Here is a 12754-nt window from a genome sequence, read left to right as displayed (position 1 = left end):
AGAGTGCTATATTTCAGCAGATTCGCATTTCAGTGTCGTTGATGTACTTGTACCAGCTAAGTTGTTTCGTCTATGTATCATGAAGTAAAGGCGACCCTCCATTCGAGAAAACTTAATGTTCTTGAGCATGTTGCAATTGGCACTACGGTGGTAAGACTCGTTGGCATTTGTGTCAGTCATCAGCTTCATGGTATTGTTGGTGTCTAAACTCAGTTTCATTTTAAGGATTTCTGCTACAACTTTAATTTCAATTTCACTTATTTGAAGGGCTGTAATTTTATAATTGGCCAGATTGCGGCTGACAATCAATCACTTGGAAACACACCCAACATCACACACAAGAGAGTACGTCACATACATTGAACAATCACCTGTATAACACAGAACAGTGACTTCAGGGGCTTCAGGTAAGAAATCACTCATTTTTTGCAAGTCGCTTTTAAATATGGTAACCAGTTTTTTAACTATCAAAGCGGATCTTGAATTTAGATCATTGCTGTATATTAATACTCTTCAAAGCTCTTTGTTTGTTCTTAAGTCTTGGTATGGAACATTGCATCACTGTAAACTGCTCGGTTGCTGGCACGGAACTGTGACGGCTCAAAGTGGACGGGGTGGGCAACACCTCTACTTTCCACAGGGAATGTAGAGCTCGCATGGCTTCGTCCACTCCTTTGCCATCTTGGGCGAGGCCGTCTGCGGTATTATACCAGACTAATACATCTTGTTATTCGAGCTGTGTGCCGATTTCCTTCCCCATCTCGTACTCTCCGGGAGTCTTACGGCTGAACATGATGTTACTGTTGTAACGGGCATCTGTTGAGATGTTTATGACATCCGCTGGATGGCCTCGGGTCCTGTTGATCTGTTTTACTTTCTGTATCTTCTGATGCATATCTTCTTTGTTTAGCTTTGTAATATTTTTACTTATTTTGAACAGGAGCTTCTGGAGAGAGGCCTTAGTGGGAGGTGGGATGTCCATGCAGCTAAGGAATTCTATAACCTTTTCAGCTCCTAGTGAAGTGTCCTGAAGGGCATATGCCAGGGCCATGTTTGATGCTGATGCTTTGCGTCCAGGACCCCCTTGATGAATTTCTTGGAATAGGGCAAACTCGGGTGAGTTGAACTGGCAATTAACACAAGTCAGTGAGTATTTCCAGGAAATTCCTACTTTTTTTGAGTACTGCACAGTAATGTTCGGTGCGGTACAAGTGGTAGACTGGTGAAGTTGTATGGTTTGATTAATCATCTCCATCATCTTCTCTTCGTCCACTATACGTCGACCGCCTAAGTATTCGCTACTCATTGGTATTTGTTTTTTGCAGTTTGATGGACGTGGCCGCAGAATGCAGGTTGATCCGCTCTCACCGTCGCAGTCCGGAGTTTGGTATGAATGGCTGTCGAGACTTGGTTTGGTGACCAGGGCATGATCTGTTGAATTCAGCCTGACAAATGACCTTCGACCAGAATTTGGCTGTTTTTCCGTCTTGAAGCCGTGGCTATTTCCTTGATGAAATCCTCCTTGCCTTGGGAGCTTCCTCTTGCAGAGTTGCTTCCCTTTGTTCCAGGGAACCATATTTTTCTTAAACATGATGGTGAGTAGAATACTACTTATTCTTGCAGATTCAGGCAATGATGCCTTGGTTTCTCTTATTTCAGCCATATTTATAGTGCTTAATGTTTGATTATTCTTAGGATGGCATCTTGTATATATCCATGACATTTTTAATGTGACCAGGGATAATCCAGCATGACTGTAAGTGCCACTTCCTGATATTGGCTGCTGTGGTCATGTTTGCTTATCTGCTCACAACAAAGGGATTAATCTCTTTTTATTATCTCTTACTATTGTTTTTTATAGCCAATATAATGTAGAATTTTTTAATAATTTTTATTTTGTAAATTTCTATTGATTAATATTTTATATAGGGCAGTTTTTAAGAAATTTCACCATATTTGGGGGTATTTTTTCAAAAAAATCTTAAGAATATTTATCAGCATAATTGATCAAAGTTGTTATCAGAATTAAGTAGAGGGGATATTAAAATCATAGAAAAAAATAATTGGTAAGAAATTTATTGTAACATATGTGATATGTGAGTATTTCAAATTTGTGCATTGTGTGTCTGATGCTCATTTCATCCTCTGTTTTCAGGAGATCCAGTCATCACTGAAAAGGGCCATAACTCTGCTGTTCAGATGACAAATCCAATGAGACTTCAGAGGGGTGTGTAGTATTGCTTTAGAAGATTCTGTGCCAATTTTCATGAAAATCAGAGAAGGTTAGTGTCTTTATTAGGTTACAGGATACTAATTTTACCCCTATTTCATTGACCACGCAAAGAGTTCCAGATTAAAAATAGAGGTTTTTTCTTAAAAAATCTTGGGGGTGTATATGGGGTGGAATGGGGTTATTTTAGGGCATAGATGGAAAGGAGAGGGTCTGAAAAAAATTATAAAATTAAGAATAATGGGAATTTTGCTATTAAGTGCGTAGTAGGAAGGGTGTAAAGAGGCCATTGTTTACCTGTTTCTCAAAGGGAAATGGAAATATGCAGGGTAGGGGTTAATTGCAGCGCCATAGCAAGGCTTGTAGACTACAGAATTTTCTGAGATTTGAGAATATTTTTGGCCTTGGATGGATCTAGCTCTGTGCCAAATTTCAGGTGAGTTGAGGCGGTGAATTTTTTTTAATGATTTTTTATGTTATAAAGGAATGTATAGCAAAATAATTGGTAGTCCGTGTCCTATCAACAGAATTTTCATTGATATGAAAAATATTACTTATGTTTAGAATATATTTAAAAAGAAAAGAAAAATAAAAAAAGACTATTTTGGCACGTGCCTTTAATCAGTGAGAGTCTTTCTTAGATATTGTAACATGCACAATCTTCTGTCCAAATAAGAATACTTACGCTAAAATTATGAAATTTTTATTCGGTATCTAAGCTCTAGAACAGTTAAAATCATCAATATTTATAAATTTTTGTTTATATGTTACAAAATTAGGGGCATTTTGGAGGCATTTCGGTGATTTCTTCTTGGGGCATTTCGGTGATTACGGGGCATTCCGGTGATTCGTAGTACCGGTCTGGAGCGATGACTCCTGAATCTTTGAAAAGGAAAGCTACTAATGCGGACGAAAATACTCCCCCGAAAAGAAGACACAGTGGAGTCAAAAATTTAAAGAAGAGTATAGTGTTAAGTATGACTGCGTGTCAAAATCGGGAAAAGGTATGTTTTATGCCAAGTGTATGGTTTGTGGGATCGACTTCAACATTTCCCATGGGGGAGAAAACGATATAAAGAAACATTTAAAGACTAATAAACATCAACAGACATGTAAAAGCACATGTTCATCTAAAAAAAATGGACAATTTTTTCGTTAAAAAATCGGACTCTTCTGCAACATTGAAATCAGAATGTTTATTTACGTCCTTTATTATTGAACACAATCTTCCAATAAATATTGCAGACCATGCTACAAAACTTTTTCCTAAGATGTTTCCCGACTCTGATATGGCCAAAAAGTACAGTTGTGGCCGCACTAAAACAACGTCAATCATAAACGAAATGTCAAAAGATGTTAGACAATCCATGGTATTAGATTTAAAGGGAAAAGCCTACACTGTATCAACAGACGGGAGTAACGATGTTGACATGAAACTATATCCAATCGTGATAACATATTTAGATGAAGAACTTTCAAAAATAGTTAATTGTCTTTTATCTGTTCCAAACTTGGAAGGGAAATCTACTGGTGAAAACATAGCAAATTTATTGTGTAGTGAACTTGAATTAAATGGACTTGACATAAAAAACTGTGTTTCACTTGGAGTGGACAATGCCAATGTTATGATTGGAAAGAAAAAAGGAGTAGGGAGGCAGGATTTTTGTTAAAAAAAAACAGCAAAATGATTATTCGTGGTTGCCCATGTCATTTAATTCATCTGGCAGCTGAAAAGGCTGCAAAAACTTTGCCTTATCAATTCGATGAAATTTTAGTTGATTTATTTTATTATATTGAAAAATCAGCAAATAGAAAACAAGAACTTACTCAATTTCAGAGCATGAATGATACAGAAACACAAAGAATATTAAAGAAAACATCTGTGCACAAGATGGTTGTCAATGGGTGCTGCTCAGTACAGTTATTGAACAATGGGTTCCATTGAGGAAATATTTTGAATCCAAAATGAAAGAGGATGACAAACCCAAAATGAAAGAGGACGACAAACAAAAAGGTGGTACACAACCAAAAAAGGATGCAAAAAAGTTAAGTGAATCAGATGTAGTTGGCAAACAAAATGGTGATGGCAAACGTAAGACTTGTACTAAACAAAAAAAACAAGAAAGTAAAGAAAAATCTTCAGTGCATAAACAACAGACTGTTCTCAGTTTTGCTAGTCAAACAAGCTGAACATCTGTTAAGAAAACAAATAAAACAATTCCAAAATCTGATGTTGGTAAAGAAACTGGATTACCAGAAGAAAATAAAACTTATATACGGGAACAAAGGCTATACAAACTATTGACCTCTAGACGTTGTGCCGTGTATGCTGTGTTTTTGCAGAATTACGTACAGATGTTTGACAAATTTAATACTATGCTTCAGGCTGAGGAGCCTCTAATACACAAATTGCAGCGGATTCTATTGTCTCTTTACAAAGAAATTTTGCAAAGACTTGTTAAGCCTGGCTGTATTGCTAAAGAAGAAAATATCTTATGGGTAGATTACAAGAATAAGGATGAACAGTTTCAAAATGAAAGCCTAGTAGTAGGGTACGAGGTGAAACCTTTCCTTGAAAAACTTAAACAAATTGGAAAAGATGAATTTTATGAACATGTTCGTGAATATTATGTGACAGCTTTGGATTACATGAAGCAAAAATTGCCCTTGTCAGATGTTACCCTGAAACATGCAGAAGTAGCTGACATTGAGAAAAGGAGTGATCAGTCATTTGATTCTGTGGTGTATTTTGCAGATAAATTTGAACATTTCTTAAGAAAAAGAGGGAACTACAACAGCAGAAATGATGAACAATCTTCAAACAGAATTCAATTTCTACCAGTCTGATAAATTGTCAGAAGTTGATTTGAGCTTACCAATCACTCAGTGCTGGTGTGCTATTGGGCAGATAAAAAATGAGTTGGGAGGATTGAAATTTAAAGTACTTTCAGAACTAATGAAGTCTATTCTTTGTATTCCTCACAGTAATGCAGGATGTGAGCGAGTTTTTTCCTTAGTTCGGAAGAACCACACAGATTTTAGAGGATCCATGAAAACTTCAACACTAGAATCAATCCTTGTGAACAAAATGAGCATGTCCTCCAAAGGAAAACTGTGTTATCAACAGCAATTTACTGAGGAATTCATTCAAAAGGCAAAGGGTGCCACCTATGTGTCTTTAACAAAATAGGTTTATACATCTATTCAGATTTTGGAAACAAGATTTAATTGTTGACATGAAATTGTGTATGATTTTACTATTATAAAAAAGAATTCAATATGCACTCTTCTGTTTTAATTGATTATACAGTAGATCATTAACATAATTTATGACTTGAATAAATAACCTGAAATATGCCTAAAATTGATCCGATTGCATGTAATTTTACAAAAAATCTCCAGCGGCCGGGGGCCTAGGCGGCCCCCGGACCCCGCCTTACTATTTTTCATTTCTGAATGTTGGCAGCTCTGTCAAGGGTTCTGGTGTTAGGGTGGGGCTCTAATGATTATATAGTAAAAATACATTCATTCTTTGAAAACCTTTTCCTCTGCCCCTGGATATCATGAAAACAAACTAAATGTATAGTTATGATAAGGAAGGTTGCCTCAAACTAAACTGTGGCATTATTGATTATTATAGTGAAAATTCATTAATTCCTTAAAATCTTCTCATCACTTGGTTTTAAGCCAATGAACTTTGTACATAAGTATGATGGAGAAGGGGGCTTCTTCCAATCTTGTGAATTTTAATGCATGGTCTCTGGGTCAGGGTTTCTCAACTGGTGGTTTTTGCAGACAAACAGATAAGCAGACAAGAGGACAAGAACGACGAGCAGGACTAAAAGTATGTTCCCTAAATTTTTGATTACCCGGGGCATAAAAGCATGTTGTAGTTGTAAGACATAGGAATTACCACAATGGGAGGAAATCCGATGCCTCCAATCCTTTGATTTATATAATGAAACAAAATTTAATGTTGAAAATAAATTTGAGATTATTTGTTGTATATACAAACACTGCTGAAGTAAAGAATTCAATCATTAATCTCCCAAACTCTGTAATGTTTGAACAGATCAGGTCAGTTTTAAATACAGTAATTAATTGATAATTCGAATCAGTCGATATCATTTTTAGCTCTACTGGTCAGAGACCAGAAGAGCTTATGCGATAGTAATGCGTCCGGCGTCCGTCCGTCTGTCCGATCCTGTCTGTCTGTCTGTCCGTCTGTCTGTAAACAATTTTTCAAAATGCTACTCCTTTTACAGTTTTGATCTGATTTCAATATAACTTGGCACACAAGTAGACTACACTAAGATACATAATTCTGTCTATCGGTTTTTGATTTTGATAAACGGTGTTGCCGTGGTAACTAAAAATAGAAATTTCTGTGAAATTTCTTTAAAATGCTACTACTCCTACAGTTTTGGTCTGATTTCGATATAACTTGGCACACAAGTAGATTACACTAAGATACATAATTCTGTGTATCAGTTTTTGATTTTGATGAACGTTGTTGCCATGGTTACTAAAAATAGAAATTTCTGTGAAATTCTTTCAAAATGCTACTCCTCCTACAGTTTTGGTCTGATTTCAATATAACTTGGCACACAAGTAGACTACACTAAGATACATAATTCTGTGTATTCGTTTTTGATTTTGATAAATGGTGTTGCCGTGGTAACTAAAAATAGAAATTTCTGTGAAATTCCTTTAAAATGCTACTCCTCCTACAGTTTTGGTCTGATTTCAATTTAACTAGGCACACAAGTAAACAACACTAAGATGCATAATTCTGTATATCGGTTTTTGATTTCGATGAACATTGTTGCCGTGGTTACTAAAAATAGAAATTTCTGTGAAATTCCTTTAAAATGCTACTCCTCCTACAGTTTTGGTCTGATTTCAATATAACTTGCACACAAGTAGACTACACTGAGGTACATAATTTTCTATATCGGTTTTTGATTTCGATAAACAGTGTTGCCGTGGTTGCTGTAAAAATAGAAATTTCTGTGAAATTCTTTCTTTACTCCTCCTACAGTTTTGGTCTGATTTCAATATAACTTGGCACACAAGTAGACTACACTAAGATACATAATTCTGTGTATCGGTTTTTGATTTTGATAAATGGTGTTGCCGTGGTAACTAAAAATAGAAATTTCTGTGAAATTCCTTTAAAATGCTACTCCTCCTACAGTTTTGGTCTGATTTCAATTTAACTTGGCACACAAGTAAACAACACTAAGATACATAATTCTGTGTATCGGTTTTTGATTTTGATGAACATTGTTGCCATGGTTACTAAAAATAGAAATTTCTGTGAAATTCCTTTAAAATGCTACTCCTCCTACAGTTTTGGTCTGATTTCAATATAACTTCGCAAACTTGTAGACTACACTAAGAACATAAAGAGACTTTATCAAGGATCATTATTCTATCTATACTATTGTTAAGTTTCAATTCCCAACTGCTGAAGTACTTTTCTCTTCCTTTGCTATAAGTACAAACCAGTAGAGCTTCAGTCTCGACAGAGACTTCTGGTTTCGTGTGCAATAAATACCTTGGTAAACACTTTTTCAATGGAAGGCAAAGTACCTCTCTGGTCGTCCATCCAATTTTTAGCTCTACTGGTCAGAGACCAGAAGGGCTTATGCGATAGTAATGCGTCCGTCGTCCGTCCGTCTGTCTGTCTGTCAGTCTGTCCGTCTGTAAACAATTTTTCAAAATGCTACTCCTCCTACAGATTTGGTCTGATTTCAAAATAACTTGGCACACAAGTAGACTACACTAAGATACATAATTCTGTGTATCGGTTTTTTATTTCGATGAACAGTGTTGCCGTGGTTACTAAAAATAGAAATTTATATGAAAATCAATCAAAATGCTACTCCTCCTACAGTTTTGGTCTGATTTCAAAATAACTTGGCACACAAGTAAACTACACTAAGATACAAAACTCTGTGTATAGGTTTTTGATTTCGATGATCGGTGTTGCCGTGGTTACTAAAAATAGAAATTTATATGAAAATCAATCAAAATGCTACTCCTCCTACAGTTTTGGTCTGATTTCAAAATAACTTGGCACACAAGTAGACTACACTAAGATACATAATTCTGTATATCTGTTTTTGATTTCGATGAACGGTGTTGCTGTGGTTACTGAAAATAGAAATTTATGTGAAAATCAATCAAAATGCTACTCCTCCTACAGTTTTGGTCTGATTTCAATATAACTTGGCACACAAGTAGACTACACTAAAATACATAATTCTGTGTATCAGTTTTTGATTTCGATGAACGGTGTTGCTGTGGTTACTAAAAATAGAAATTTCTGTGAAAAACATTCAAACTGCTGCTCCTCCTACAGTTTTTGTTTGATTTCAAAATAACTTGGCACACAAGTAGACTACAGTAAGATACATAATTCTGTATATCGGTTTTTGTCATTATTCTATTCATTGCTTTTGTAAAGTTTTATGTCCCAGCTGCTAGTTTTTAGCTCTACTGGTCAGAGACCAAAAGAGCTTATGCGATAGTAATGCGTCCGTCGTCCGTCCGTCTGTCTGTCTGTAAACAATTTTTCAAAATGCTACTCCTCCTACAGTTTTGGTCCAATTTCAATATAACTTGGCACACAAGTAGACTACACTAAGATACATAATTCTGTGTATCGATTTTTGATTTTGATGAACGGTGTTGCCGTGGTTACTAAAAATAGAAATTTCTGTGAAATTCTTTCAAAATGCTACTCCTCCTACAGTTTTAGTCTAATTTCAATATAGCTTGGCACACAAGTAGACTACACTAAGATACATAATTCTATGTATCGGTTTTTGATTTCGATGAACGGTGTTGCCGTGGTTACTAAAAATAGAAATTTCTGTGAAATTCTTTCAAAATGCTACTCCTCCTACAGTTTTAGTCTGATTTCAATATAACTTGGCACACAAGTAGACTACAGTAAGATACATAATTCTGTGTTGCGGTTTTTGATTTCGATGAACGGTGTTGCCGTGGTTACTAATAATAGAAATTTCTGTGAAATTCTTTCAAAATGCTACTCCAAATACAATTTTAGTCTGATTATAATATAAATGTTGCATGCAAGTAGACTGCACTAAGAACATAAAGAGACTTAATCAAGGATAATTATTCTATTTATCTGTTGAAAAGTTTCAAATTCCAACTGCTTAAGTACTTTTCTCTTCCTTTGCTATAAGTACAAACCAGTAGAGCTTCAGTCTCGACAGAGACTTCTGGTTACAGTATACTATGAACTTGAAAAATACAATTATGGGAATCAATAAATGCCAGCAATGAATGCGATTAATTGGATATAACCAAAAGAAAAGATGGGCAAAAAAGAGTTTGTACATGCAGTTTTCTTCAAATATAAACATAAAGAAGATTGACAAACCCTTTTTTTTTTACTAATCAGGGATTCGGACTTCCTGTTCCTCACATAAAGATTAGACTTGATCTATGATCATTATACTAGCTATTCACGCTGCCACGCTCCGCCCACCGATGGCAACGAAAGTCACGTGATTGCAGACTCCGACAACCTAACGTAAACAACATGGATGCGATCTACAGCATCGTATGGGAAATAAACTTCAATGAGCTTGTTTGCTCACAATTTTTAATAGAAATGTTTGTCGAACGTCGTATGAGTTTAATTGAGGTTTCAAACACAAAATTTTAGTAAGTACAAATGGAAGGAAGAGTGATTTTAACCGCTATATCCGTATGCAACCGACCGGGAAGGTCAGTTCAACTGTCGCCGGACAGTGTTAAGTGTTCTACAGGGTAGGTCGGAAACGGAGAAAAATTTAATTGTCATTGATTACAATAAATTGACAAATTTTTTTTAGTAAGCATTGCAAGTTTAACCACCTAGACCCCCCCATGTTAAAACCTTTGTTACCGGCCGACGTTGGACAAATTATCTTTTGCTGTAGGCCATATTTTAGGTCACCTGAGTAATCAGGTGACCTATTGCTATCCGTTTTCGTCCGTCGTCGTCCGTCGTGTGTCGTGTGTTAACATTTGAACATTTTCAGCTTCTTCTCTGCAACCACTGAACCAATTTCAACCAAATTTGGCACAAAGCATTTATGGGTGAAGGGGAACAAAAATTGTGAATTTCATGATCCCTGCCCCCCTGGGGCCTGAGGGGTGGGGCCAAAACCAGTAAAATTAATGCAATCTTTAAAAATCTTCTTCTTTACTCCTGGACATCAAGCAGTCAAACTATTTGCATGATTGTAATCAGCATTGAGTCCTCTACCAAAATTGTGAAATTCATGGCCCTGGGTTCAGGGGTTCTAGTGCTAGGGCGGGGCTAAATAAGTATATAGTGAAAATGCATTATTTCTTTGAAAATCTTCTTCTCTGCTCCTGGGTATCAAATAAACCAACTAAGTACATAGTTATGATGAGCAAGAATGCCTCTACCAAAATTGTGAATTTTATGGCCCCAGGGTCAAGGGTTCTGGTGTTGGGGGGGCTCTATTGATTATATAGTGAAAATACATGAATTCTTTGAAAATCTTCTTCTCTGCTCCTAGGTATTAAATAAACTCACTAAGTGCATAGTTATGATGAGCAACAGTGCCTCAACAAAAATTGTGAATTTTATGGCCCCAGCATCAATGGTTCTGGTGGGGGGAGGGATTTTATTGTTTATAAAGTGAAAATACATGAATTCTTTGAAAATCTTCTTCTCTGCTCCTAGGTATTAAATAAACTAACTAAGTACATAGTTATGATAAGCAAGTGTTCCTCAACGAAGATTTTGAATTTTATGGCCCCAGGGTCAAGGGTTCTGGTGTGAGTGTGTGTGGGGGGGGGGGGGGGGGAGCTCTCTATTGATTATATAGTGAAAATATGTGAATTCCTTGAAAATCTTCTTCTCTGCTCCTAGGTATTATATAAACTAACTAAGTGCATAGTTATGATGGCAAGTGTACTCAACCAAAATTGTAGAAATTAATGGCCCTATCATCAAGGGTTCTGGTGTTGGGGGGGGGGGCTCTATAGATTATATTGTTAAAATACATGAATTCTTTGAAAATCTTCTTATCTGCTCCTAGGTATTAAATAAATTAACTAAGTGCATAGTGATGATGAGCAAAAGTGCCTAAACCAAAATTGTGAATTTTATGGCCCCAGGGTCAAGGGTTCTGGTGTTGGGGGGGGGGCTCTATTGATTATATAGTGAAATTACATGAATTCTTTGAAAATCTTCTTCTCTGCTCCTAGGTATTAAATAAACTAACTAAGTGCATAGTTATGATGAGCAAGAGTGCCTCTACAAACATTGTGAATTTTATGGCCCCAGCGTCAATGGTTCTGGTGGTGGGGGGGGGGGGGGGTTTATTGATTATAAAGTGAAAATACATGAATTCTTTGAAAATCTTCTTCTCTGCTCCTAGGTATTAAATAAACTAAGTAAGTGCATAGTTATGATGAGCAAGAATGCCTCTTCTAAAATTATGAATTTCATTGCCCTGGGGTTCTGGTGTTAGGGTGGGGTTATTATTGATTATATAGTGAAAATACATTAAATTGTGAAAATTTTCTTCTCTGTCTCTGGGTATGAAGCAGATGAACTACCTATATAGTTATGATGAGCAAGGGCCCTAATCTTGCAGAATTGTGAATTTCAAGGCTCGCAGGGTCAGGGGTGGGGGGGGGCTCTACTTATATACTGAAAATGAATTAATTGTTTGAAATCTGGTCCTTTGTATTTATAAAACATTTATTTACTTTTTGATAGGCAATTTTAGAGGGTGCCTTTTAAAAATTTGTGCAACCTAGGGTCAGGGGTTTATGTCACAGTGTTAGGGGCACTACTGATTATTGCTGAATATTACTGATTAGTTGGAATGCATTTTTGTTCCCTACCCTGCGTATGGGTATTCAGTAACCAAGCTAAGCAACTGCTAAGTTTATTGTTATGATGATCAATGGTGCCTTTCAAAATTGTGAATGCCATATAGCATCTGGCTTAAACCTAGAAATCAAATTCAATACACTGTAATTGGAAAGTTGTTGCATAATGCTCAGGTGACCTATAAGGCCCGTGGGCCTCTTGTTATATGTTTTGTAGAATTTTATTCATAACAGCACTTCCTCAAACAATAATTTTGATTATTATTTTTAATATTTGCTTTATTATTTATTATATTTATTTGTTAGAAACCTCTCTACACTGCTCATTAACAGATCAAATTCTGTGGTATATATTTATATTGCAATTGGATTATAAGATACCCTTTATCTAAATTAAAAAAAAAATGAAATCTACAATGTTTTATTCATTTTGTAATGAATTCAAGCAATTTTAACATATTTTAGGGGCCTAATCGGCCAAGATAAATTAAATGAATATATTATACACATGTTTTTCTTAAGCAAGTTAACAATATTATTTAGTGATTTCTGTTCATCTGTATTCATTATCTTTATATTCTGTGGGTTTATGCAAAGTACCGTAGGCTGAAAAACGAATGGCTATGC

At 35.9% G+C, this 12754-nt stretch overlaps 1 long non-coding RNA gene across 1 annotated transcript; it reads left to right on the top strand.

Annotated features, from left to right (window-relative positions):
• The first annotated feature begins 1013 nt into the window (after window positions 1-1013).
• On the top strand, window positions 1014-2237 carry LOC134282295 (uncharacterized). The gene is made up of 3 exons (XR_009995264.1): window positions 1014-1116; window positions 1326-1595; window positions 2156-2237. It is a non-coding gene; the product is annotated as an uncharacterized LOC134282295 (long non-coding RNA).
• Window positions 2238-12754: the final 10517 nt, after the last annotated feature.

Source organism: Saccostrea cucullata, unplaced genomic scaffold (genome assembly GCF_032062105.1).
Source record: "Saccostrea cucullata isolate Sc308-1 unplaced genomic scaffold, CSIRO_AGI_Scuc_v1 ctg14434, whole genome shotgun sequence".
Taxonomy (NCBI): Eukaryota; Metazoa; Mollusca; class Bivalvia; order Ostreida; family Ostreidae; genus Saccostrea; species Saccostrea cuccullata.
The sequence above is the reverse complement of the archived record's forward strand: the minus strand, read 5'-3'. Positions and strand labels throughout refer to the sequence as shown.